Genomic DNA, 6,000 nt, shown 5'->3' on the forward strand with positions numbered 1-6,000 from the left:
AGCACCTGAGAAACTTTCATGGGTCATACGCTGCTTCTGCTCCCTAGGGGCCAAGTGCCATGACCAGGTGGGTCCTACCTGCAATGGTATGTGGGGGCAGGGGAGAGAGCCCCCCCCCCCAGGTAGTGTTTCTTCTTTTACTAACACCAAGCTTGAAAACTCCCAAGAACAAACAAAGCTTCTCACCTGCTCCCCGCCTTGCCCGGGGAGCACCTTCTCTGGGACAGGCATCTGACCGTTGTGTGGGGGTTTCGTGTGCGAGGTGGCTGAGAATGGGTCTGTCTGAACCTGAGATGTGCTGGTTAATATTTAATAGTCGATTCACTGGGAAAAGAGAGACGCCCTTTGTGTAGGGTTTTTCGGTTCCTGTGGTGTGAACTCTCCCACTGTGGTCAGTTTCAAGGCCCTTGACCGTGGAGTTGGAAAGAGACACACAGTAGCTCGTCCTTAAACATGGAGTTGGAAAGAGACACACAGTAGCTCGTCCTTAAACATGGAGTTGGAAAGAGACACACAGTAGCTCACCGTTATATAATATTTCCACTGTACCAATACAATATAGATGTAAATCAGCTCAAAATAGTAAAATGTAGTAGAATAATTAGGAAATGATGAGTTTTGGATTATTTCATACTCTCATTTTTCATATAATTATTTAATTGTAAGCTGATTTAATTTAATGTTTAATGATGGCTGTGTTCCTCAACCAGCTTACAAAGCTCCTGAAGGTGTAGCAATCAGCTCTGGTGAGCCGACACCAGCTGGCTGCAGCACGCTGTTGCCCTGAAGCCACTCCGTCACACGTCCGAGTGCCTGTTGTTGCCATTTCCCAGCCTAGAATTTGTGTCCGGGCTCCCACACCAACCTCAGTGTGCTCAGTGTGCTAAACCTGTGCTAAAGAAGTGGCCACTGCATTTTTGTACACCAACAATGAACTATCAGAAAGAGAAACTAGGGAAAAAGTCCCACTTACTATAGCAACAAGAAAAATAAAGTACCTAGGAATAAATTTAACCAAGGAGGTAAAAGACCTGTACTCGGAAAACTATACAACACTGAAGAAAGAAATTGAGGAAGATACAGATAAATGGAAGAATGTACTCTGTTCATGGATTGGAAGAACTAACATTAAAATATCCAGCCCTGGCTGGTGTGGTTCAGTGGACTGAGCACTGGCCTGTGAACCAAAAGATTGCAGGTTTGATTCCTGGTCAGGGCACATGCCTGGGTTGCTGGCCAGGTCCCCAGTTGGGGGCGTGCAAGAGGCAACCGATTGATGTTTCTCTCCTTGTCTCTCTTCCTCCCTCCCCCTCTCTCTGAAAATAAATAAATAAAATCCTTTTTTAAAAAAAGCCATACTACCCAAAGCAAGCTACAGATTCCACACAATCCCATTAAAATACCAATGGCATATTTCACTGATCTAGAACAAATGCTCCAAAAATTTATATGGAACCAAAAAAGACCCCAAATAGCCCCAGCAATCTTGAGAAAGAAGAACAAAGCAGGCGGGATCACAATACCTGATATCAAACTGTATTACAAGGCCACTGTAATCAAAGCAGCCTGGTACTGGCATAAGAACAGACACATAGATCAATGGAACAGAACAGAGAGCCCTGAAATAAACCCAAGTCTCTACGGTCAATTAATATTTGACAAAGGGGGCAGGAGCATACAATGGGGTAAAAATAGCCTCTTCAACAGGTGGTGTTGGGAGACCTGGACAGCCACATACAAACAAATGAAACTAGGCCACCAACTTAGATCGTACACCAGAATAAACTCAAAACAGATAAAAGACTATCAGTCAGTGATGCTACGGACAGCGAGTGGGGTCCTGCTGCCGGCAGCCACCCTCTAGGAAAAATTCCAGAGGCAAAGATTTGGTCATAAAGGAAAGGAGTCTTTATTCAAAAGCTACACAATTTTGGAGTAACAGCTTTCCACATACATTAGTCACTTACAGTTTTAATCACTTAATTAAGCCTATCAATTAAAGCCGAAGTCTTTAACACCTGAGTTCTTCTATTATTCCCCCTGTTAGTTGTTAATTATCTTATTTCTATAGGGTTCGTTTACAAACTAAAACAATGTAAGATACAAAACTACACAGTGGAAGAACGGCAGGCTTCTGCTCAGAGCTCATTCCCCCTAGAACACCCGAAGAAGAGTAACCCTGCCACCCTCTGCCAGGACAGCAGGAGCCTAGGCTGCGCCTGGAGTTCCTTCCCACCCAAAATACTGTCTGTTGGGAAACGCAGGCTGCCGCAGCACCACCATAAATCCTCGAGGACAAAGAGCCAGAGAGCCAGTCTCTGCCCTCTTTTTATTTTAAATTTTCTGGCCCATAACTCCACTCGCTCTGGAGACATTCAGCTCCTCCGCCAATCCCGTCCTAGACTGTTTACCTTTGCCCCGGGCAACCTCTTCCTACGGCCCCTCCCTCCCCCTCCCGGGATCTGATCAGATCTCTGTATCAGCGATACCATATAAAACCCAGCAGAAAGCATAGGCAGTAACATTTCAGATATCCCAGAAAGCAGTATTTTTGCTGATACACCTCCTAGGGCAAGAGAAACAAAGGGAACAACAAACACACGGGACCACATGAGATTAAAAAGCTCCGGCACCGCTAAAGAAAACACCATCACAGTGAAAAGGGGGCCGACCTTATGGGAGAATGTATTTGCCAGTGATACGTCGGACCAGGGTTAACCTCCAGAACATATAAAGAACTCGAGCAATCCACACCAGGAAGAGGAATAATCCAATTAAAAACGGGCAGAGGACCTGAATAGACACTTCTCCAAGGAGGACGTACAAATGTCCCATAGACATGTCGTGGGAGGCTCAGTTCTTGCCAACGCAATAAAGAATTACAGATGAGCAAGCCTATTAGTATGTAAGAAAAGTTTATTAGTGACATATTCCTATGGAAGAGAACGGCCTAGCTGAGGTGGGTGGGCAAGCCATAGGCGCTGGTCTGTCCTGAGAATTTATATAATTTGTGGGGTGGGGTGAGGGAATTACATATTGATTTGGTGGAAGAAGGTGGTGCAGAGTCCTCCAAGGGTGGGCGTGACCTCCTAAGCGTAAGTATGGGTGGAGATCTGTTAACTCAGATTTTTATCTTGCTCCAGACCTCTTGTTGTCTTGTTGAAAACAGATATGTGGCCAGAGGCAGTTAATCAAAGTTATTTATAAGCTTTTCCTGCAAGTACTATGGGCCCCCTTCCACCCATCCTCCTCCTAAACTTCTACCTGACAAAGGAAAAGATGCTCAACAACACTAGCCATTAGAGAGATGCAAATTAAAACCACAATTAGATATCACCTCACACGAGTCAGAATGGCCATCATTAATAAATCAACAAACAACAAGTGCTGGAGAGCTTGTGGAGAAAAGGGAGCCCTAGTGCACTGTTGGTGGGAATGCAGACTGGTGCAGCCACTGTGGAAAACAGTATGGAATTTCCTCAAAAAATTAGAAATGGAACTGTCTTTTGACCCAGTGATTCTGCTGCTAGGAAGATACCCTAAGAATCCTAAAACACCAATTCAAAAGAACTTATGCCCCCCAATCTCATAGCAGCGCTATTTACAGTAGCCAAGTGCTGGAAACGGCCCAAGTGCCCATCAGCAGATGAGTGGATCAAAAAGCTGTGGTGCATTCACACAATGGAGTACTACTCAGCCATAAAAAGAAGGAAACCTTACCTTTTGTGACAGCATGGATGGAACTGGAGAATGTTATGCTAAGTGAAATAAGCCGGTCAGTGAAAGACATACTGTATGATCTCATTTATAAGAGGAATCTAATGAACAAAATAAACTAAGGAGCACAATAGAACCAGAGACAAAGAAACATGGAACAGACAGTGGCCAGAGGGGAGGTGGGAGGGGCATCATGTGGAAGGAAGAGGAAGGGACTAGTCAAAGACCGTGTGTGAATGGCCCGTGGACATGGACAACAGTGTGGGGACTGACTGTGGGGACTGACTGCGGGAGTGGAGGGTGTGCTGGGTGAGGGAGAGCAAAGGGGAAATTGGGACAACTGTAATAGAATAGCAATAATAATAATAAAGCGGACACCGGCCCTGTCCAGGTGGCTCAGTTGGCTGGAGTGTCATCCAGGACACAAAAAGGTTGAGAGTTCGAACCCTGGTCAGGGCACATACCTAGGTTGTGGGTTTGATCCCTGGTTGGGGTGTGTATGGGAGGCAACCAATAGATGTTCCTCTCTGTCTCTCTGTCTCTCCCTTTCTCTCTCTAAAATCCATAATCATATTCCCAGGTGAGGATTTATAAAAAAATTTTGCTAAAGAAGCGGACACCAGATACAGGAGATACTGGTGACAACCTGTGCACGTCCATTTTAGTGGTGGGTGCTCCCATCCCTGGCCGCAGCGATGGCAAAGGCCCCACCTGGGTCCTTTCCTGGAGGCCCACTCTCTCTCTCCCTGAGATGCCTGCAGGTTGTAGTGGCCAAAGATAATTCATGCAGGGCACAAAGCCTGGCCCCATGCCTCAAGGACGACATGCTGTGGAGGGCACTATACCCAGAGCATCTGGGGGCTTAGCTACTTCCTCTGCAACCAGCTTCCCACATTCCCTTGTGCGAGAGCCCTACTCAGTGAGTCATACACACCCAACCCCTGCCTCAGGCTCTGCTCCTAGGGAACTTGACCAAAGACACAAAGCTTCGGAGGGACTTCCTGGCATCCCACAGTGACCAAGGCAAAAGATGAACCCAGGTCTTCTGATTTCCAAGTGTTCTTGCCATCATCTCACAGCTGCTGCTTCTACTCGAGACTCCTTATGATGGGGGAACTCAAGAGTTAAACATCCTTAGCTTTAGTCATATAGTTAATAGCATGTAGGATGCTGTTGTCCCAGGGACTGGAACGCATGACCAGACCTACCCTGACTCCAGGAGGCCTGTAAGCAATTCAACCTTTGTGCTGCGGAAGGAGGACTACAAGCCATCGAGATGGGATCTGAGACACTGTGCTGCAGGGACAGAATGTCCACCAACCAGGATGCAGATTAAGAATCACTGGTCAGCAGTCGAAGGGACGCTAGGGAAACCACAGGACTGCAGCTTTTATCTGATTCACCTTTTCCCTGAATTCCAAACCCCTTACCTACCCTTTTCCTGTTATAAAAAAGGTTGGCTTGAGATGAGATGTTAAGATGGCTTTTTAGGGTACAGAACTCACTGTCTTCTCGGTTAGCCAGCATCTGGATAAAGCGCCCCAAACGATTCAACCCTTGATTCTACCTATTGGTTGTGGTAGCGACAGGCAGCACGAATGCTGACTTTCGGGTTCACTCGGTCACTGTGGAATGAAGCTGAAGCCCAAACACCTGAGTGTGTCATCCAAGCCCCTAATGCTTTGAGCCCAGCCTTCCTTTCTAGCCTTGCTTCTGGGGTTCCCTCTGCTTACACCTTGGACTTCGGCCGGAGCAGACTGCCTTCTGTTCCTCAAACCTGCCCTGGGTTTCTTGTCTCCATGCTTTTGATCCTGTTGTCTCTTTTTCAAGATAAATAAGTTTAAATGTAGTGCTGCTGCATTCCAGGCTTTGTACTCCAGAAGAACAGTCTTCGAATGGGGTCTGTCTGTCCTTGCAGATAGCGGAAGACTTTCCTTCCACAAAGTATGTGCGCAAGACTAGTTTTAGGGAATTGGTTCCTAGTGTTTCCTGGACAGGAATTGGGCCTGGAGCAAGTCTGCCTCAGACCAGCCTACAGTGTGTGGGTTCTTGACTTCATGCAGGAAATATTTCACGACATGACTCCAGGTGACTTTGAGAGTATGCTTACTAAAGCTGAGGACAGTGAAACAAGGAAGGGCTTAGGACAGAAGAAGCGACAGGAGAGAGCAGGGTCAGGCTTTGGCTCCCTACAAATGTTACAGGAAGGAAATGAGCTGATGCGGGGCTGCCTTGGCTCACTGGAAAGTCAGAGAAAAGGGGGCCTTGAAGACATGTTCAGGA

The sequence above is a fragment of the Desmodus rotundus genome, chromosome 12, assembly GCF_022682495.2.
Source record: "Desmodus rotundus isolate HL8 chromosome 12, HLdesRot8A.1, whole genome shotgun sequence".
In the NCBI taxonomy this organism is placed as follows: domain Eukaryota; kingdom Metazoa; phylum Chordata; class Mammalia; order Chiroptera; family Phyllostomidae; genus Desmodus; species Desmodus rotundus.